The 23,095-nt window shown below is 51.5% G+C and overlaps 1 protein-coding gene across 7 annotated transcripts in view; it reads right to left on the minus strand.

Moving 5' to 3' along the window:
- Positions 1-23,095, minus strand: part of LPP (LIM domain containing preferred translocation partner in lipoma) — a 331,358-nt gene that overhangs the window by 305,623 nt on the left and 2,640 nt on the right. For 4 of the 7 annotated variants that reach the window (XM_082767515.1, XM_082767511.1, XM_082767512.1 and 1 more), the window contains exons 2-3: positions 7,275-7,373; positions 3,976-4,081 (exon numbers count right to left, since the gene is read on the minus strand). The gene's annotated coding sequence lies outside the window, so the exon portion shown is untranslated. Of the gene's footprint in view, positions 1-3,975; positions 4,082-4,164; positions 4,271-7,274; positions 7,374-23,095 lie in introns of those variants that run through there. The other 3 variants (XM_082767516.1, XM_082767513.1, XM_082767517.1) reach the window with 2 other exon arrangements.

The following is a 23,095-nucleotide window of genomic DNA, read 5'->3' on the forward strand; positions in this document are numbered from 1 at the left end:
CAATAGATCAGAGCAATGGGTAAACATTTCCAAATATGGAGATCAAAACTCCGAAGGATGTCAAAAAAAATCACCCTTCTCTCCCTGCCTTTGGCACGGGGATGACTTGCCCCTCTCCAGCCTGAATTCCAGGCACCGAGCACATCACCGTGGCCGACCCACGAGCAGCCTGAACTCAAGGCCACGCGGCGCCAGCACGGTCCCGGCCCGTGCTCGGGCAGCTCCCGTCCCCTCCTGGGGATGCCCGGGGAGATGCAGCCAGGCAGCTCCAGGAGCCATCGCCCCGCATCCACAATTGCTGCTCAAAACCACCCTCTTCTCGTCCCTCAACTCACCAGCAGGAAAGCTCCCAAAGCTGGTTTTCTGAGTGCTATTTGAAGGCCAATAGGTGAAATCGGGCTGTGCTTATGGTGACACGAACTCAGTGCCAGAACGGTGAGCCCCAGCAGTCAGAGCCACCTGGCAAGCAGGGCACAGGGCACAAGCAGGACTGCGCATGGCCTCGGGCTCCTGCTCGGCTCCAGCTGCTCACCTGGGGCAGGGAAAAGCTCCCTGAACCTGACTCATCCAGCCAGCACCCTGCGAGAAGCGCGCATGTGATTCTGCTTCGTCAGAGGCCAAACAGCTCTGCAGAGAGAAATGCACCCTGCACGAGCAGAGAGCTCCCACGGGGAACAGGAGCCCCAGGACAGCAGCATCCCTCAATCCCAAAGCCATTCTTCCTGCCTGGAATCAAAAAGGTTCCCTGCTCCAGCAAACGGGCTCTCTGGGCAAGCAGCACAAGGAGAAAAAGCTCGCTGCCACCTGGGCAGGATCCCTACAGGGACGTGGGACATGGGGATGGCAACAGGGGAGCACCGAGTGTCCCCACTCAAAGTTCAACATCCAGCAAGCCCAGGAGGCAGCACAGGTACACTTACAGAGCAAATCCTGCCCACAAAGAGGGGTGATTTACTCCCACAGGGCAGCAGGGACCTCTCCCAGGCACCCACATCTCCCCTCTGGCACCCCAGGGATGGCCGGGAGGCGAATATCCAGGCTGAAACCCTCCCAGCCCCTCTGCCCCAGCAGCCCGCTGGTGGCTGCAGCCATCGGCCAGGCTGAGCACGCAGCATCTGAGGAATGTGCAAATCAGGACGTTTTCAAGGGGAACAGGCTGCCCAGGCAGCACTGCCAGAGTGATTCCCCAGCACCACCCACAAGATGCTATTGAATTTATAGGGAAGGAATTCCAGAGCTGACTCTGCCCATGTATGGCCAAAATAAGCAGTAAAAAAAAAAAAAAAAAAAAGTGACAGTAAAAAAAAAAAAAAAAAAAAAAGAGCACATCTGGCTCTCAGTGATACCGAAGCACAGGCTTCAGGAGAAGCCAAACCCCTGCAGTGACAGAGGCTGCACAATTACCTCCAGCTGCCAGGCAGGGATCAGGGGCCCGTCACTGCCTGAGTTCAGTCCCTGATACCACAGGTGACAGAAAACATCTAAACCCTTGCTTCTGAAGAAAACAAAGCTCTGTGTCTTTCAGAATAAGGACATGTAACTTGGTGACCCATCACTACCACTACAAATTAACCTAACAAGGCAGCACCAGCACATACCCATCACGCGTGAGTTATAAAGACAGCTTTAAGGAGCCAACAGCTCCAGTGGTGCTAAGTGCTACCCCAGGGTAATGCCAGAGCAACATCTTCCCAAAATGCAGGCTGGGACTAGCCCTCTGTGGGCAGCCAATCAATTATTCTTTAAAAATAAAATAAAATAAAATGAAAACAACTGAGACCTTCCCCAGAGCTAAGTGCCCCAGCCAACAGCTGGGCCATGAGGGACATCCTCCTTGCTCAGAAACTACACCAATCACCAAAGATGCTCCAAAACCATAGCAAGATGAGTTGTTAGAGTGCCTGGGAAGGCTTTGCAAACTCTGATTCCATTTTTCAGTCTTTCACTGAAGACAATTCCCAGGGTATCTGTGTGAGGACACGCAGCAGGATGAAGCAGGGATCAGGTAAGGAAGGGAACAAAGCCACGGAGGAGGAGGGACTGGGACAGCAGCAATCCTGCCCCCGGAGCGCAGCAGCCCTCGCAGCTCCGGGCTCCAGCAGCATTAAGAGATCAAGGTTCTCCCTCGCAGCTAAATGCCACCACCTCGCTTGCCCTGCCAGCAGGGAAATATTAGCTGCGTCAGCTCGAGAGGCAAGGGGCTTACCGAGCCGGAGAGGAATGCAGGCGGCGGTGGCACGCAGTGGGGACAGGGAAACGAAACCCCAGGGAAGGCAGGCTGTTAACGCTGCCTTCGCGCAGGGGTCAGGCAGGGTATGTTTTATGGCTCCTGGGGTTGAACCCTGGCTTCGTGACCTTAGAGGGACTCCGTGCCAGGAATGAATATAGCTGTTAGAGGGGCTGGGAGGGCAGGGGGCCGAGCACACGAGGACAAGCCGGTTCCCGGTGCTGGCAGGCAGCCCAGCACGGCCTTTCAATACCCCCCGGGCTGGGAGGGAGCGCTGATGTGCTCTGGGGACAGCCCCAGGGACAGGGCACGCTCGGCACAGCGGCCACCCGGCACCCAGGAGCAAGCACACACGTCCCCTCAAGCAGCATTCGCTGACTGCAGTCCCACCACCTGGTGTTATGGTGTCCTTTTTGGGGTCCCAGCTCAGATGGCATCGTGTCTTCTCTTGCTACTGTGCTTAAACAGCAGTACTGAAGTATAAACCGAGGTTCAGTGCCCCCTGTTTTAGAGCACCTACCACTCCAAACCACAAAGAATAGAAACCAGAGGGATGGACAGGTCCATGTCCCAGCACAGCTGAACCAGCAGCTCCCTGCCACGCTGAGCCACGAGTCCCTCTCCTTGCCACAGTCCTGATCCTGGAAAGTGAAAGCTCAGGGGCCTGGGAATAAAATCCAAGCTGAGCCTCCCGCACAGCAGTATAGATCATTATCACTTGGCCACTGGGTCAGGCGTGACTAATTTCATTTACACGGCATTACATAAGCAGGACACTCAGAACATTTGATTCATAAAAGCATCTCAGAGAGATGGAGAGCACAACTTGCACGACAGACGTAACGCGGGGACTGCTGCAGCATCGCGGGGAGACAGCACAGAGAATGCTGTAACGCAGGCAGCCAGGACCAGGGGTGTTCATACACACATGCACAACTGCATAAACCTACACTCCTTCCCACACCATGCACAAAAGCAAGCTTAGGACTCGCAAGCTGAAGTCCTGGGCAGCCGAAAGTTAACACAAATGTTTGTGAGAGTTCTGCTTTGCGGGCAAAGGCAAAAAAACTGTGTGCAAAGGAATAAATATAGAAAGCAAGGCAGGAAAAGCAGGTGCTGGCTTGTAAAACCTTGGCCAGAAAGGCTTCCCAGGAGGTTGGATCTGGTAGCTTTGCAACAGCTCCACAGAGAGACAGAAGAGACAGAAAAAGAGAAGAGAACATGAATGCATATGCATTCTTTCACTGCCATATATAGTATATACAGACATTTGGTACACACACCCCCGAGCTCTCACACGCCACTGTGTAGTATATACTATATATGCACTGCACATCTTTGTTTCCACGTGCCCGGATCCGTACGCTGGGTGTACGCACACGTAGACACGGGATATCTGCATTTCTTACGCAGGTGTTTGTCAGCGCCCCCCACATCACCTACAAACACACGCTGCCACACGGTGCTCCCCGCGACAGCGAACCCACAGCCCCAGCCCTACAGGCTGGGGTGACTTCTAAACACTCTCAGCTTCTTGCTGGTGCTGAGCCCTTCCCCTCCGAGGTCTCTTTGTGCAAGCAGCACAAGGGAGTTACCATTTCATCTGTTTCCCAGTTATCCCAACCCCCTTCCACGCTCATTTAGGAGCTTTTTTTGGTCCCCTAGATGAGAGTCGCAGCAAGGTGCTACTGCTAGAAAAGCTGCAGCTCCTTCCACTCCCCTCGTGCCTGTGAGAAGTGTTTACGTACCGGCTCTCGCACTGCACAGCTTTGCTGGTGGGATGAACTCAGCGCGGGGCTGTTGGAGACACGCGGGGTGCTGCCGGAGTCACGACTTTGGGTTTCTTTCCCAGCCCTGCGAAGAGAAAGAGTTTCCATGTGATGCACGCTGGATGGGCTTCCCGACAGCTCTTCTCCAAAACTTGCAGCTTAACCCACACAGCTTCTGGGAAACGGAGCGTTTTCCTCCCCAGCTTTCTTCGACAGAAGCCTCCGTGCTTCTGGGCTGTTTTACAGCAGCTGCTCTGCGCACCCTGTGTAAGCGAGCATTTTGACCCCAAAGCACCGAGCTTTAAGCTGTCACACTAGGAATACAACAAAACATGACTATTTGTAAAGATACCGATGCGAGGGGGACATAAAACGAGGCACAAAATATGAGAACAGGTGAATCTGTCCTTAGTCACTGTGGCTTGGGGCAAGACAATGGAGCTATGAGGCTTCATTTATTTGGTTTTGAAGCTTACAGGATTTTCTGTTTTGACCAAGCTGACGCTGTTTCTCCCTGTGCAGGAGATGCAGGCAGACCAGAGGGACCAGCCCATTATCAGCCAGGCCACACAACCGGCATCCTGCACATGTCAAGTGTCACGCCAGGACGCTGCTGGGTGCATCCCGAGGAGCTGCACAGCATCTGCATGTCGCACTCCTTCCTGCCTCCCGCCCGGCATCCCATCCCAGCCACAGCCCCGACACCCCCACGTCCCTATCTCTGCTCGTGACGAGCACAGGCTCGCCTCGTCACCACCACAGCACAAAAAGCTGTTGCTGTTTGCTGCCGTAACGATGGAAACGCTCGGTTCGGGCTTGCGTTTGTTTTACCTGCGCTGCTCGTGAGGATGCGTTGAGCCCACAGATCTATAACCAAGGAATTGCACAACACCAGGTGCAGCTCACAGCCCCAGTCCCCCTGACCTGTCACCCGGTGGGATGGCGTCCTGCCCCTGCCACCAGCCCCTTGTCACTGCACATCATGCCTGATGCTACAGCAGCCACGAGGGACACGCGACCCTCGCCTCTCCGACACCGTAAGAGCACATTGGGGTCTACCCTCGCCCCATCAGCACCTTCCCAGATCCATCCCACTGATGCTTGGCTGGTGCCCAGCCCTGACTGACTCCCCGCAGGACCCAGGTGTGGATAGAGCAGGTATTCAAGCCCCCAAGACCCTCGGAGCTGCCTTCAGGTGCTGCAAGGACAAATCCAGCCGGCGATCGCAACAGTGTCTCCCACTCACCACAGGCTGGGGATGAAGATGAGTTACTGCAAGGTTTTATTGCTGCTGAACTCAGCCAAAGAGCAATTTCTCTTCATCCATCACGGAGGAGACAAGTACAAGCAAATATTATGGTTCTGCATGTTTACTTTTCATTTTAAAATGATGTAGAGTTATATACAATTTAGGTCCTTCCCACAGGCTCCTGGCAAAATGCCCTTCGGTCTTATCTGCAAAGGCAGAAGACAACAACATTCCCCTCTGGTTCCAGCCCTGTTTCAATTCAATTCACAACAGCACCTCCGGGAGCTCCAGGTAAGGCAATATTCTTGGGACCCAACCTGTGTGTAAAAGACCTTGGCTCAGGCTCGCCTTTCATCAAGTTTAGCTCACGAGATGTTTATAAGAGCGTTTACAGGACTCTGGCAGCCTCAGCTAACTGAGCCGCATCCGCCTGGCTTTTCTCTCCACGCTGGCCGTCCCTGTCAGCTTGTGACTGGGTCCTGCAAGGCGAGCAGGACCCATGGGTGCCATCCCCAGGGCAGGCAGCAACCAGCTGGTGCCAGCACCCACCTCTCCTGGCCAGCACAGCAGTACCCACCTGAGCTGGTCCACCAAACTTCTCCGTCTGTGACCCCAAACAAGACCTGGGCAGAAGGGAGTCATTCAGCCCCGCTGCTTTAGCAGGAGGCTACAAAAGTTGGTCTGGGTTTGAGAGTGCAGAGGGAGCCAGGAGAGATGCTGAGGACGAACCCGGCAGAGCTGCCCAACTGTTGCATCACAAGCCACGGAGCCATGAGGTCACCTCCAAACCAGAGATCTCCAGGACATGATCTCAACAAGCATTTCTTGGTGGAGAACATTTCTCAGGACTCGAGGACCCCATGCCCCAAGCTGCTTGTACGCAGCAAGGAGCGCCGCAGCTTGGCAGCCAACCCGCTCCCTGTCTGGCCTCATCTCTCCCAAGGTCGTGGCTACCCGTGTCCCAGGCAAGCTGGTGGGAACATCACCCTGCCCCAAAAAAAGGGCCTGCCCCTCTCCCTGCCATGGCTCCACAAGCCTCCTCTCGGCCATGCTTATCCCCTTTTGGCTTAGGTAGGGAAAGATGAACAAGCACATCATACAAACACACCCACGTTATTGCCATCGATTCCAGCACAAGTCTTTGCTCCGCTGGAGTCCTCAGGGAAATACGTCCACAGCCCAGCCCCAAGGAGGCCCCTCTGGGTTTCACACAACTTTCCCCTACAACCTCAGTGGGAAATGTTCAGGTGCTTTTCCAGCTCACTGCAACAGACGCTCAGCAGCCAGCGTGCGGCTGATTCTGATTTTAATCCTGCACTGAGAAAGCCCAGACTGCTATCGTGGCCGTGCAAGAGGTAAGAGCAGGGAAGTCTCTCTGGTAACGCAGCCTCACCCCACCCAGCTCCCCCCTGGCAGGGCTCAGCACACCTCAGCTCATGCCTTCAGATCACAGCCACAGCCACCGGGACTTCGAGGCCGTCCACACGTACGTGCGCGCATGTGCATCCTCATTTTCGTGCTTAGTGCAGTGCAGACCGCTTATTTTAATGCACCCTGAAGCATTTCAACAAGCAATTTATCATTTAAAAGTAATTTAAAGCGAAAAAGCTGAACAGCGGGGATCAGCCATCCCATTCAAAGCACCGAGCAGCCTCGGAACAAAGCGCTGGGACCGGAATTCACTGAGAGCGACGCCTCTCACAACAGATTGTTTTCTTCGTTTGTTTCTTTCCAACTAGTTAAGTTTAAGGTACAGCTCGCCAAAAGCTGAGAAGGAGATTCAGAAGTCATAAAAAAGCCATCCCAGGCCAAAAGAAGAATTAGGTGAAAGGTTGAGATCTTACTCAAATCCTGAAGGACGCGACGAGCAGCAGCAGCCTGCTCGCCCTGCCTGATAGCACCGATGCCGTGTTATCAACGGCGAGAATCAACAGCTCCCGATAAGAAAAGCCATTAATGTAAAGCACCAGTATGTAAAGCAACATTTCCTGCTTGCTGATTTAAATCACAACGAAAAGCAGTAGCTTACAATGCCTGAATTTAAATGGTGATTCTCCGATGTGTTTTGAGTTTTCTTTTATTCTTCGGGTTTTTCAGAAACGGACAGCTTGAAACCTCTGCAAGAAAGCTGGTTCAGAGAAATACAGTCAGCATTTTTGGAAGAAAAGGCATCTCCAGCATAACATTGCAGCGGTCACTTGGTAATTGAAGTAACAAGAACCACCAATCCCTTTAAGAGAAAATCTTAGCCGTTAAAATAATTTCTTTAAGTGCTAATTACATTTCTCATCCAGCAGCCTGGCTGAATGGCAGATGTTTTTCCTGACTGGTTGAAACTTGCATTCACCTTTAAATCTGGTTTACACTTGTAAGTCTTACAAATACTCAGAGCTCCATTCTTTTTCTTTTTTTTTCCCTTAAATCAATAGGGCTGTAACTTGCAGAAGCCCACCAGTGAACGCCAGTTAAACTGGGATAAAGCAGCCTCGCGCTGGGAAGCTCTCATTCCCACCCCAACGAGGAACACATGTCTCAGCCTGACTGCTACAAGGAAAATTGTAGTTTTAGCTGTTCCAGTCGCCAGTTTTCAAGCACCAACAAGTTCTCAGGGAGTCAGCCATCAGCACGGGCTGACAAGGGTCCGCTCGTGTCTGACTGGCAGGTGCACGTGCAGGTCCCCAGCTGACAACCCCATTCAATCTGACCTTTTCATTTTAAGTGAAAAACACTTAAAAGCCTGCACCGTTTTGACATATGTATTTTTATGCCTTTCCCACACTGTGCCAATATTTGTTTTCTGCTGGCCAAAGTCCTCAATTCAGAAATCTCGAGCTATTTCCTCTGCTACAAGCAGCCCTGATCCTCAGCGCTTCTGACCATCACCGAGCTCCCCACACACTGCACACTTAGGAAAATCAGACCCCTTCTATGCAAACCTGAGCTTAGAGTCCCAGCCTGACTTCAAATTCAGCTTACGTGCATGGGCAGCTCATGCATATGAACACAGCTGCTCCGAGACACGGACCTATCTTGCTGTACCACGACACTACTGCCTGCAGGATCCCTACCAGCTTTCTGTGTCTGTTTCTGTGCTTCTCGGGCTTCATTTATGAAACTGTTCAATTCAGAAGAACATTGCTGGAGTTATCTAATACAAAGATCATGCAAAATAACAAAAGCCGGAGACGCATTTCCTCCGTGCTGCGGCTCTCCAGCACTGCCAGCAGCAGCACCTGCTCAGAAAGCCATCGATACAAGCAGCACCAACCAACACACCGGGCTGCTGGTTTTTCTTTTTTTGGAGGCCAGATCCCGTGCTGATGTGAAGCAGCAAGCACGCTGCACAAATGCAGAGTTTTGATCTGCGAGGAAGCACACACCTCTTGCTCGTTGTCCTCAGCGCTGAGCTCTTCTCCAACCCACCACAACCCCGCGTGTCAAAATTGGCCGCAAGGGGACTTAGCGCTTCCGAAGTCCTGGTCCAACCCTGGTGTCAGCCACAGCACGGATTTGCAGCATCGGCTGTGATGGGTGAAGTTAGCTTGGATCGAAGAGCCAGCTCACCAGCAGGCCCTGCACACCGCAGAGCAGCAGCGCCTGGCCTTCGGTCACCACCCCGCAGGAGTCCCCGTTTCCTAGAGCGGTGGCACAGCTGGCTTCGGGGCCAGGTGACTCACCTTTATCTTTGCTGTCACACCTGATTTTCAGGTTTGTCCTTGGGTTCATAAAATGAGATTAAAAACAAGCGGAAAAAAGGAGCAGGGGTGAAAGCGGAAGAGGCAGAGACTGCTCCAGCGTGCTCCTTCGGGCCTGGCAGCGCTGGTGGGGTGGGATCTGGCCTCTCCAGACAGCGATTGCTGTATTAAAATACATGAAGAATTATTTGGGGCACAACGTATTCGAGCAGGGGCCGAGGAAGCTGTGACAGCCCTACCTGCAGCACCCAGGAGCCACCCCAGCGACTCTCAGCTGCAGCAACTGGACAGCAGTGGAGGAGGAACCCAGCTCCAGCAGCAGCCATGTCACATCCCTCGCCTTTCGACTGCACAAAGCGCTGAGAAGGATGGCTAGGAAAGCAGGGTGGCTAAGGAATGAGAGGAATCAGCATGCCCATGCCAGAAAGCCCGCGGGTCCCATTCTGCAGTGACCTTTCAGCAGCTCCCCGCGGCTGCCAGCGGCGCTGCCCGTGATTTACGGCTCTGTAATCGACACCAGGCTCGGACCCTGGATTTTCAAGCGCAGGCTGCCGGCCTCACGCTGTTCACACTCCCCCAGTCTACTGGAAGCGGAAGATTTTCAGAGCAGCCCCACTGATCTCCCCCCAGCACACACACACACGCACAGGCCCCGTTTGCTGGCTGCGTTTCACTGAGGCTGGTTGCAGCGACCTGGAGCAAGAGGGGGGCAGTTTCACTTTCTCACTCGAATGCACCCCGGCTTCTCGATCAAAGAAGAGTAATTGATTTCGCTTTCCAGTTCGCATGCAGTATCAGAGCACCACAGAGCCAGGGTTTCAAACAAAGCATAATGTTTTGCAATTCAAAACCCCCCAAAATGTCATTTTTTTTCCCTGAGGAACGGCCAGACTCACAAGGCAGAACGCTGCCCTAACACGATTCCCAAGTCTTAAGATACTTGGTAAAGAAAAACAGACCAACAGTGACCAAGAAGAGCACAGGGGAGCAGAGGAGAAGTGCTGCACCCCAAGTCCTGGGGTCACGAAGGCGTCTGGCTCTCCCCAGTCCCAGCCCCAGGTCTCCAGCAGCCCACGCTTAAGCTGAGATCTAGAGCAGAGATGGCATTTCTGTGCATGCTTGCTCAGTCTAATGGTGTCACACCTCAATGGAAATGAAGAAGTTAAGTTGCATTATAAAGTAACATCTCCTTTAATCCATTTGGGTTTTAAATGGCAAGAATTTGAGGGGAAGGGTTACCTTCACCCAGGTCTGCTTGGGTCCTGCCACGACAAAACCCTTGACACAGAGGTGGGCTCTCTCACTGCTCGTCTTAAAACCCTTTGTAAATTAAACCTTTGAAACTTTGAGCCTACAAGACAGTCTTTGTGGTTCAAAGCTCCTGTTTTACCCAATTTCTGCCAGGTCATTTGAAAACGGCAACAGACACCTGCCAGTAATTGGGATTCCCTGCTCCCACGTCTGCTTGGCCCAGCTAGATCTCTTCAAAAGCATAGTAATCCATCGCAATGGTTAAATAAGAGCAATCATCCAGGACCAGGAAACCTCTCCATCTGCTTTAGAAATGTCCATCCCCTTCTCACCTCCATCTCCAAGGATGCCTAAGTGTTCGTTATCTTCTTTTATTTCTATATCTTAGTAGCAAACTGTTAGTTTCAGACTCACAACGAATACCTCCAGAGGGGGCCTCAAATGAAAAAGCTGCTCCACTGCTCCTCTCTCTAAACAGCTGGATTGAGGCCGAGGACACGAATTTCTTCAAAAACAGAGGAAAAAGCAACGGGGGCAGGGAGGCAAAGGTTAACGTGGAAGTGTGGCAATCAGCCAGCCGAGGGGAGCAGCCTTACCACCGACCACTTTTCACGAAAACATTTCTGTTTTCAGCAAATGTTGTTACCATCGCAAATGGAAGAATAAGATGAAAAAGTGCCTTTTTCCTCTGCAAAAGGAGAACTGAGTTGCAGGCTGGTGCTTCCCACAGAAAACTCCATTTTCAGAAAAGAGTCATTTATACCAAATATAGAGAAAAAATTCTGGAGACGTTCTGACAAGCCCTAATAACTGCTCTTACCACTTTTCAAAACTGGGAGGAACATGGATGCCTGTGCATGCGTCCACCTTCCGAACAAGAAAGCCCCATTACTTCCATTCCAGATGGGGACTGAGACAAAGAAAAAGGTATTAAAAAGCTGAGTTAGCTCCTAAATTACCCTGACGTCAGCCAGAAGCCAGGTCACTCACTTTTCCTCCCTGGGGTCAGGGAGGACCAGCAAGGGGTGCACCGCCGCTGCCCCTTGCCTTCCCCAGAGGACACCTGAGCATCGCTCCCACCACGTGCAGGGTGCCCGAGCCTCAGCCTGGTGTTGACGACTAAAATAAGGTGCTGCATGACATCCCTGGTCCTAAAACAGCAGGGGCTCAACCGAGGCAGTGGCGTTACAATGGAAAGGAAACACGAACCTAATCCCCGGCTCAGCACCATCGTGAGCGCTGTTCCACGGCGGAGCTGTCAGGCGCCCATCCATCTCCACTCAATGTGGTCACCTGCCGCTGGGACGGCACGCAGCTCAAAAAAAAACAACCTTTTTCTGCTTAAAACCTGAAAATAAGAAGTCTTCTGCCACTCGGTGCCATTTTACCTTGATCTGGAGAAGTCAATACGCTGGACTTGCGCTGCAGTTCCTTCGTTTTTTGCCTGGCACCAACAGTGGCTGTAACAATCGTACCCTTGGACCAGTGCAACATATTTTTCTGTGTTTCTTCATGGAAAGAAAGAAGCTCCTGGTTTACAGAATGATGAATTTATCAGTTAAACACCTCTCAGTTCCTTCAGTGGACCTCCTTAGTGCTCAGAGGCAGAGATCACACCTGCCCGGTACCTGACAGTTTCTCAGCACCACGTTTTCTTGACTACCATTTCTTCACGTTCTTCCACAGCTTTGCCACCCGATATCCTCCAGCCTGCTGCCCTGAGCACTGTATTTTGGCCTATTTGTCTGACAGGCCAGCTGCAGCGTGTGGGTGCTGAAGTACGGAAAGCTCTGAGACCAGGGAAAGCCTCCTCACCCTCCTCCGTCCCGCTGCTGCGATTCACGAGGGCAGCAGGCAGAGCAACGCCGCGGCCAGCCCCGTCCTCACCTCCTCCGACTGCACCGCGCTCAGCTCGGCAGTGGGAACCTCACTGCTGGCACCGAAGCTGGCTTGTAAGCTCACAAACCAACTGTTTCGGGATTTTTTTTTGGCCAGCTCCACGCCAGCTATCCGTCGGGCTCGAGGAGAGTTAAAAACTGCACTCAGGAGGGAGGGAGGAAGGAGAAGAGAAAGATTCACACTGCTCCCATCAAAAGAGTCACGGCCGCGTGCTTGATTGCCGCCCGAGAAGGAACCACAGGGCATAAAATGACGGGGAGAAAGGTACCTTTTGGGTGATACCATCCAAAACAGGAGACACCTGCGGGGGCAGAGCTGGCCAGGGAAGGCAATTTCCTCCCAAACCAGCGAGGCCGCACGCTGCAGAGGCTACCAGCAGCCTTGCATGAGCCGCTCGCTCGTAGCCGCCGTATATCCAGTTACATCCCTCAGAAACACAGCTGACTCCATCACCGAGCCTTTATCAGCATTCACAGGGACCAGAGAAGGTCAACAGAGGCGTCATCCAGGAACAGAAAACAAGCAGGGCGAGCTCAATGGGAACTTGACAGGGCAAGAATGACTGCAGTCACGGCGGAGCGAGGAGAGTTCAGCCGCCCGGCCCTCTTTTGCTGAGGCTCTCAAAGAAGACAAAACCCCTGACCTTTGATTAAACTGCGCCGCTCTCAGAAGAGGGGGTGGCTGAGGGGCCCGGGGACTCAATAAGAAACCATTTATCTCAAGGTCATGAGTTCATCCCCCCCCCCTCTCCGTGTGCTTTTTTCTTTAGTCAATTAAAACAGGGCACTCCATCTGCATTAAAAAATGTTCCGAAGGGCACGGGCAGAGAGCGCCTCGGGAAGCTGGTGGATTAAGGAGCCACAGCAGCAGCTCTGCTGCTCCTTGCAGCTCCGGGAGGCTCGTGGGATGAAGAGGGCTCGGGATGGTTTTGTGCCCCACGTGGAGAAGCTGCGGAGGGGACCGCGGGCAGCCAGCACCAGCCGCAGGGTGGATGTGCCCCTGAGGAGCTGCAGGGGGAGCTGAGCCCGCCCGACCCCCGGGCATGGGATGTGGAGACCTTTGTCTGTTCCCATACGGAGCTACGGGGCGCTGGAGGAGCACGAGCACTTCTGGGGACACCTGGAAGGAAGAGGGCTCTGCCCTCCTGCCCGCAGCAGTCCCAGCCCCGGCGGTGACAGGATGGGTGCCACGCACACACGGAGCACACCGGGAGGAGGAGGACACCTTTCACTGCATCACCAGCCCTGAGCAATGCAGGAATCCAAGCTAACGTGTGTCTGAAACCCATTACTGAGAGAAACCAAGCTGTCTAGGAACTCCAGCTGCTGCACTCAGAGTTCCTGGTAATGAGCGCACAGGCGCAGTCAAAACATCGGGTTTTTTGTTTTCTAACCCATAAAAAAGTCAGGACAAAACGTGCTCCTGCACACGGGGTGCACGCACACCCCTCTGCTGCTCTCAGTAGCTTCTCCCCAAGCAAACACACACCCCAAAAAGTAACTACTGGGCTTCATAAAACATCCCCATCCTTTTGCTGTATTTACCCTTTCGTCCAAAAGCCAAAATTTCAGCAGAGAAAGGGTCCGACCATGAACTCACAGCTGCTCTGACAGCACATCAGGGCCAACGTGCGAGTAAAGTGGCAAAAGGGAGGGGGCTGGAAACAAACGGGAAGCAGAGATTGCTCCCATTCACCAAGGGTGGTAATTATTTTGGAGAGGGCTGCGGACCCTTTTGGCTTTTAATTAGCCTCAAACCAAGCCACTCTCGGTTCATATTGGTGAGAAACTATTAGGGGCTACGGAGCTGCAGCCAAGGAAAACAAATCTGTACCAGTCCTTCACCCCCAGAATAACTTCTGATTGTCGAGCACAGTTACCAGGGGAATGAATGGCTTCTCCCGCGAGCGCCTCACTCAATTAAACTAATGCAGACAAAAAGGCCGGGCAGCGGCGGCAGAAAGCACGGGGCGAGTCAGATGCACGCGCCTGGCACACAGGGAGCACCAGGAGCAGGTTCAGGATGATGACAGAAGAGCTGCCCACGGCCTGCGTGCTAGCAGAAGACACCAGAGGCTTCTCCTTGAGATGCTGAAAGTGTCCTGAGGAGCCTCTGTGAAGCTTTAACCGAGAAGACGGAAGCACATGCTGGTACCCCAAGCTGTGATGCATTTTTAACAGGGACTGACAAGGATCTGAGCAAGGACGTACCTGCAAAAAGTCCTTGGTTTATTTATTTAATCCAGACCTATCCTATTGCTGCCTCCCCCTCAGCTCAGCAGCCTTATAATTATAACTCTGCCTGGAAATCAGGGCAGCAATCAAGACAGAGCACAAAAGAGAAGCCAGGAGAAGCGAGTGAAATCCTTGGCCCTTTTTGAGCGAGAAAGCCCGAAGTCTAAAGCATTCTGATCATCTTTCAAAGCACCCAGAAAAAAATAAAATAAAAAATCAGGTGCTCAGTGTTATCTCTGGCTGCTGACGGGGTGTCACGGATCTCAAACCTAAATGTTTCTGCTTGGGGAAGGAGAGGGAGGCGAGCAAAGGCATCAGGCTAGCCATGAACACCAAGCCTTTACCCTGCACCAACCATGAGCTGGGCACATCAGCACATGGAGAACGGCGGGCAGCAAACAAAATCCACCACCACCTCCTTTTCTTGGGGTTTTAATGAAGTATGCACGTGCAAATGTAGGTCTAAATCCCATTTCCCTCCTCAAAAGCTGAAGGAAGTTGTGCCTTCGATGTCAGTGGGGACACACTCAGCCTGCACATAGCCGCGATGTAACGGGGGCAGGTGCTATGCAAAGCTGAGCCCACACAACCCCAAAACCATCCCAGCTCAAATGCGCTCCTCAAGCAGGTGCTCCTTGAACCCCGGGCACCTCTCTAGCAAAGCACGCTGATATTTAACTTCCTTCTGGGCTCACCATGCTGCCAAACATCTGCTGGGATTAGCTGGTTCGTGTTTGCACACGAACGCTATCACAAGGAAGGGGCTGACCTATTTATGGATGTGAATGCTGGACCAGGACCTAAACCCACAGGCTGTATTTGCACATACGGCCCTATCTCCCCTGCCAGATTTCCCTTTCTGTAGCCAGGACAGAGGCACGAGGTTCTCCTATAGCTCACAGCCTGCTTTCCATCACAGGTAGTCTAAGTGAGCCCTGTTGCTGCCCTCCTCCACCTCACCCCCATGCAATTGCACAACTGAACATTGCAAACGAGCTGGGGTAGGGCAGCTCCACCAGGAACCCCCAAATGTCATATGGGTTGACCTTTGCAGGAGAAACCCACGTTACCTCCAGCCTCCGCTCCACCCCCTGGAGCCCCAGGGCTGCAGGTCACACAGACTCCCAGCCCCACAGGTCTCCAGCGGGCTCCACCAGGCCGCTCTGTAGCAGATCAGCCACCCAGATTCCTCGTGGCAAGGGACTTTGCATCGAGTTACACGTTTCTCATGGGTGTCCCTCCCTCCCACAAAAACCTCCTGTGACTAAGCGCTGAGGAATGAACGGAGGAGCTGCACAGCTCAGAAGCCAGGATAAAGAGCACTGAGGGAGACAAGCTCCCCGGGAAGAAGAGAGGAGAGCACAGCCACGTTTCTGATAGACCTGAGCAACTTTGCAAAAAGGATTACACACGGTAACTGTTTGTGATGGCAGGGCTACAGGAGCCTTATATTCCTGTGACTCAGAAGTGCTCTGCACCAAGCTGCAAGTCCCAGGCACAGAGCTCTGCTCTAGCAGCTACCGCTCTCCTTTCCTCTGCAGATACATTTCAATACTTATCAGGTCTCCATCTTAGTCACATTCTGCTAACACACACTTTTTTACATCCTTTTCATCTTCCTTCACCATCAGGCTCTCTGTCCCCAAGCCAATTGCTCTGCTCTTCTCTCAGCACTCTCTGGGTTGTCGTCACCTCCTGGGGCTGGAGCTCCTGGACCCCCACAGCCTCTGCTCAGCTTCAGGAGGTTTCCAGCAGGCTCACTGCTCTCCTGTGGGTACCATCACCAACAGGCTCACCCAAGATGCCACCTTCATAGGTGGCATGGACAACATGAGACAAGAGTAATCCTGGAACATGGAAGCAAAAATAAAGAGAAGGGTAATGGGGGACGCTGGAAAATGCCAACACGGTGGCCACAATTACTGGTGTCATTCACCAGATGGATAGGCCTGGTCTGGCTCTGGGGATCAAGAGCATCTGGAACCATTTCCATCCATCACATGGCAGGTAGAGCGTGCACAACTAAAACGAACAGCAAATATTCCTGTCCTAAAAGGTGCAGTCACCAAAACAGCTGGAACAAGACCAGATGATCCAGCGTGGGGCTGCCTGATAACGCGCAGCTACCTTTGTACATCCAGTTCCACCCATGGAGTAGGGCACACCCCTAACCAGGTATGAATCAAACCATCTGAGACATGGGAAATTCATCAAGAGCTGTTAAAAAACACCTAAGGTTGCTCCTGTTTCACTGCAATTTACCTTCAAGGTATGGCGAGCAGCTGAGGCGGGCAGACAGCGGCCCTCAACACAGCAAAGCTGGAGCGAGCAGATCACTTTCACACTTCTTGCACGTAACAGCACAACGCAAGAGCTAAAACACCACCCCAGGCACAAAACATGGGCGCACGCAGATCAAAGGCTTGGGCTACTGCACAGATGAAACTCCAGCAGGCAGGGAATGAGCGGTGCGGGTATGGGTACAACACCCCTGGGAGCGTCCTGACCCCAGCCAAGGTGGGACATCAGCAAGATACCTACTTATAAAACAAAACAAAAAGGGGGTGGGGAAATCACATAATGGCATGAATCTATCCTGAGCGCAGTGTGGGGACGGGAGCTAACTTCATGCAGAATAACTCAGAAATGAAGATGCCCTGCAGGGATCCCTGTGTGTTGTAAGGAAGCGAGCACTGCTCTCGTAGCTCCTTCTCCAGCTCTCCACTGATTTCCACAGCCTCCACACACACCCCGAGTTCGCAGCTCTCCCACACAGCAGAGTAAAGCACGCTGTGCCAGGAGCAACACGAGGAGCTGAGGCACTTCATCAGCTGCCATCCTTTGCCCTGGACACTGCAAATACCTGGGTGGGTGGAGTGCCTTGGAAAAGCACACTCCCTGGTATTGCTTGAAGCTCACCTGCTGCTCTGGCCTCACTCCCAATTCTCGTAGGCCAAGGGAGACACTGGAAGAGGCGTTATGTGCCAGGGACACTGCCCTCACCCCTACAGTAGCACAGAGGTACGAGGTGTCATTCCTAGCCTCTGAGGTACTCTTCTGACTCACAATTCATCGCTTAATGCCACTATTGGAGGTTTGCAACTTGTCTGCCTCATTCACAGCGTGATCTCCTGCACCGTGTGAGGGTGTCTATTGCAACAAGGCTACTGCCAGTCTGCATGCTACAGCATTGTGCCAGAAGAAACCAAGCCAGACATCTCCGAAGCTGACTTTTAACACTTCTGCCCTTTGTTTCTTCCCTGTCTGCATTTGAAGCAAATTAGGATTTGGGTTCAGGAACGTACTTAAACCCTTGCTTATCATTAGGCACACAAGTAGCTGCAGAGAGTTCAGCTGGATTACTCACGCACTTGAATTTCAGACTGACTCTGCAGAAGGCTCACCAAGCCCTCCTTAAATGGCAAAGATGCAGCTCCGCACATCCCCGGGAAGTCGGGAAAGAAGAGGAGCCTCTGTGAGCACACCAGGGTGGAACTGTGCTAGGGAAGGCAGAACAAGGCATTGTAACAGGCAGCTCCCCCAGAAAATAGTCTGTTGGACGAGAAGCAACAGAGAAGCACTACAGCTCTAGAGGAAGCCTAAACTACCTTAAAAACTGCACTTTTACTGTATGCAGGAAAACAAGCCACTGAGAAACGTACAGCGGATGATCTAAAGTCTCCATTATCCCTATTATATTCCTTGAAATACCTTATTATACACAAACATCACCTGGACCTTGACCATTTTTGTGGTTTATTTCTGGACTTCCCATTTCAGATCCAACTGATTAAACTGCCCTGGTTTCCAAATGCTGGGGGCAAAGCCCAGCTCCCATCCTAAGCCAGGCACTATGAGACCCACACACAGTACGTACAGCCCTTGCCCCCAGTCAAGGATGATGATAACACGTAAGAGGAAGATAAAAGCAGAAGAGATGAGGGAGATGGACTGTAAAGATAGATGTAACTGCACTGAGCAGTTCAGGGCAATCTCCAGAGCTGGGTGAAAAGGATGCTAAACTCAGTCTATAATTACAAACAATTCTTTTCAGCTGTTTTTCTCTGATTATCAGTTATGACTGCAAACTAAAGCAAGCGACCCTGGTCTAACCGGCTTCTTTCGCTTGGATTTCAGTGTCAGGGATGATGTGAGACTCCCAACTTCACTCCTCACTAAGCCTCGGTGTCCCATCAGTAAAACAGCAAGAACCTCTACCTGAGGAGGGCACCGCCAAAAGTCACTCCAACTTGAAGAGCACTCACACGGAAGAGCAAAGAGTTCTCCAGAAAAGCAAATTAATAATTCTGCTTTCAGCCCTCGGTTTGAATGGTATGTAGGAAATAAGGCTTGGGGCCATACAATGCATAGAAAGAAGATAAAGTGAATAGGTGCTCATTAAGCATCACCTTCCATCCTGAGCACAAAGAGGAGGTGCCCTGGCAATTAAGTGGCTATACCATAATACCCGCTTGGGGAGGGGAGAGGAAAAGGACAGCAAATTAAGGCTTCATTGACAACCTTCATCCTGGCATTTTGCAGCTTTGAAGCACTCGGACTTTGCAGCTTTAACACCGTTCTCTTAACCAAGTGCATCGCTTGTAGTTAACTACAGACTCGTCACGCGGCTGGGGCAATCGCTATCTGCTGCTCTTGGGAAACCAGATTAAAGGCTCGTCTTGGCCACGCTAATAGTTTGAGGTATCTCTCCAGATTTGTCCAAACCCATGAAAAGCAAATCAAGCCTCTACCTCAAGCCATGAGGTGTGTTAAACTGAAGCCAGCTGATCTCCTTCGGGGCTGAGCTGCAACACGAACACCGCTGACTCCAGAGCGCGTAAGGCAGGGGAGATGCGGCAGCTGGAGCTGCAACCACTTATCAGCTGCTAATCCAATCACCCTCCCAACCCAGTCCCTGCGTAAAGCGCACTGTCTGAGAGACTCCTCGCCTTCATCCAAGCCTGCCTCATTAAGTAGAGTAATTCGAGTCTGTTAAGGTGAGGTAATAAACTGCTGAAACAGAGAGAGCTCCTCGGGGTCCGTGCGCGCAGCACGTGGAAGATGCGCACACGCTGCTGAGACGCCAGGCACAGCGCTCCGGGTGCGATTAGCGCAGGGACCACAGCAGGGCCAGCTGCAAGTCACCTGTGAAACAACCACTCCAAGTTTCTCTACAGAAAACTCACCGGCCTGAGTTTCATATAGACGTCCTTGTTGCTGAAAAAGCCCCAGAGGATGTATTTTATATTTTACATTTGTTAAGCGCAGCAGAACTCAAGCACGGAGCTGGGCTGCTTTTAACTCATCGTGCAAAGCATCTGTACCCGTCCCGCTGGGCCCACAGCCCCTTCTCTGAGGGCTGTGCCAGGATCCACCAGCCTCCCCCATCCTTCCTGCCTTGCCCAATGGGCCAGGCTGCCAGGGAGCCCCCAAAAAGCAGCAGGGTGCTGGTCCCCAAGCAGTGCTATGTAGGATCCCTGCTTTGCAGACCTGGCAGAGGAGGAGGGAGAAGAGGAAACAACTGCAGCTCCTGACAATGGCATCCACCAGCCTAAAGAGGAGGGGGGAGTTACAAATTGATGCATAAACAAGACCTGACTGTGTAATTCAGAGCTAACAGGGTAGTTTACTGAATGTTAATTAAATCCTCAGTGCCTGTTACCAACTGTGGAGATCAACTTATTTTTAAATTAAATAAGCAATAAATGCTTAGCTGAACTTCTATTAAATTTCACCCAGTCAATGAAGTATGTGGGGCTTTTAATAGACATTAAACAAGATAGTTATGGCAAGTTAGTTGATATTTTATTACCTAAAGATAATGGCCATATTAAATCTCAACTAACTATTCCGCCGGCGGCACAATCATCCAAGATTTGGTGGAAGTTTGCCTGCCTTGAAGCATCACTGGGCAGTGGTAGCAGGGAGATGAAGGCAGCCGAGAGCTGAACAGCCCCTACTCAGAGGATGCTCAAATGTGTAAACCCACCTACATGCAGAAGGGGATCCCTTCCAACTAACCTGGCAAACCCAACGAGAGCTGGTCAGCTCTGTCACACTGAGCCAAAGCTGGCATAACGCTGGCGGAGACCCACAGGCGTCACGACCCAGACCAAACAAAGTTATTTATGGGGTTATTGAGGAATCTCTGTATTACAAGGTTCCCTTACGGCATCAAGGGCTGCAGTAAACATCCTCACTTGAGTCTGCAAAGCTCAAAAGCTTCTATCTTTTTCTAAGAAAAGGTTATCAGCAGCCCACAACTCCACCGATGTTTGTTTTCCTTTCTTGAGCATATTGCAATAGTTTGGGAGCACTTATGAGTGACTCACACGTGTGTCACTGTCACCCACAGATCCCAACAACAGATACCAACAACCTAAAATGACAGAGACTTGCTGACAGCTACTTAAAATGATGATTTTCATGCCAGCTCTCGCGCTTGCTCAGAACGTGATCGAAACCAACTCTTCCGAGATAAAAGCTGAGTCCCTACTGAGGTGTCTCTACCAGTAACCTTAATAACAACGATTAAATGTGGGCAGCGTTTTTTTTTTCATGTTTGGTTAGAAACATTATGAACCCTACCTGCTTGCCGTGCCCAGAAGTAGGAGGAACAGAAAGAGTGGAGCCCTGCACCCAGCTAACCCCCATTCCTTGGGCAGGCGCAAGCTGTCAAAAGCTTTTTAACTTTGTGGGGTTTTTTTGGTCTGTGGTTTTCGGTTTGATTTGTTGTTTTCTCTTCTCTGTTTGTTTCTGCTTTACAAAACAAAAAGCTCCCAAAATTAAAAGGAGGAAAACATTGAGCTCTTCATACTTCACTGGCACCGTGCTTCGGAGAGGCCCAATGTACTTGTGGAAGTTGACTGCAACATCTTGCTTCCAAAACCTCCTCTGGAACTGTTGTTCATGAAGTTATTTCAAGTCCTCTGTTTTCCTATACGTAACCCACACTCTTTTTAAAGGTATTGTTCCTTGCGAATCCGTCTCTTAGATAACCCACATCCTCAGATAAGCTACGGTTTCTGTCTCCCCCACTCCTGCCTGCTTTTCAAACGTGGCTGCAGTTCCAGTAAGCTCTCTAGCTTTTAGCAGAATTACCCTGCTGTGAGAGCAGAGGGAGATAATGAAGTTACCGGGCTAAGAAAACAGGCTGTGGAGGACTGAAAGAAGGTGAGAGTCCCGCTGTCTTGCTCACGCATGCATATAGCGAGCACAGGTGCTGGATCTCAGACTCCTGGCAGATCACGTAGACAGGAATTTGTATTCATGTTGCTTCCCTGCCGTCCCCTCAGTCTAAAAAGTAGCGTGCCTTAGAGACACAGACGTACCTAAAGGAAACACACATCTTTGTCATCACTATGTCACCTCTAAAAGCTCTCAGGGCATCCTCAGGGATGACTGTTCAGACTTCCCCACACCTGCAGGGTTTCCCAGAGCTGCAGGAGTCTTCAGGCTGCCAGAGGCTGCAGGGTGAAGAGCACAGAGGACCAGCCACCAGCCTGTAAGTGACTCCCAGCTGGCTGCCCAGCAGCCAAGCGAGTTTATTAGGAGAAACTGCTGCACGGGTCAGGCTTTCAGACACCCGACACGGACTGAAATGCCACCGAGTATGCATTGTTCACACAACCATGATGGGCAAAGGAACAGAGAAGCCACTGTAGGCACCCTGAGGGTATGTGTTTCCACAGACGCATGGAAACTGTCTTATTGCAAACCATTTGTCACTCACCCAAGCTACTGCTTTTCTCCAGCTACAGTCATCAAAAGTTTCAGCGAAACCTGCATGAAATGGTCTTTTCTTTCCAATTAGATGTTTAGGATTCAAGAGGCAACACTATTGCCTGGCAAAGCTCTGAATGTACCTGATAGTCCTACAGCTGTCCTATCTTCTTTCCAGACCTGGCTACATTCTTGTCCTCTGATAAATTCCACCTTTTAGTTACACCTACGTGGAAAAGCATTTACATTTTGTTCATTTCAATCAGCCACTTTCACCTTGGCTCCAAGGGAACAGAGACCCTTTTTCCACAAATTCATCGTTCATTCATCAACTCTGTGACACCTTTCTAGTGCGTGTTCTTTCCATAGGAGCAATCCCAAACTGTCGATCAAACTCCCTCGCGTTTTCCAGCTTCCCAGCATTTTTGCTATCCCTATTCGAGACCACATACATTCTCCACCAGATTTCACAAATCAGGAGGGAGTCACTTCGGTTTGTCGTCAGACATTACACTAACGAACCCAAGCAGCGACACTAATAAACAAGGCAACAGTCAGGCTTTGAAATCAAGTGACTGGTGTCTCCACTCTGACCATACTGTAATTGGTACTTACGTTGTAATCAACTTATGTTGTAATTAAAAATATATACTGATGATCATTAGGTATTTAAAAGCACTTCAGCTCCACTGAGACCATAGCTGAGCACCAACTCACTGCTGCAGCTCTGGAGCTTCATCCCGTAACATCCTAGGGGAACGTGTGCTTTGGCAAGCAGTGCACCACTGAACCTACACTTATTAGTTGGAAATTTGACTTACACTGCACCAGTTCCTGATTCTGGTAAGACAGCATCCCATCACCCGTCAGAAATGCAGCACAGCTGAAGCCAATTTTCAGAACAACGCACTTTGATGTCCAATTTGCTCTGCAAGTTTCCACAACACAAGGCAGCAAAACCACACCTGGGATTTTCTGTACCCTCACTGTGATCGTTTGGATATTGGCTCTGAAAACCACTCCCGGCCCACCAGTCTGGAGGCACATTT

Source organism: Aythya marila (assembly GCF_965140915.1).
Source record: "Aythya marila genome assembly, chromosome: 9".
Taxonomy (NCBI): Eukaryota; Metazoa; Chordata; class Aves; order Anseriformes; family Anatidae; genus Aythya; species Aythya marila.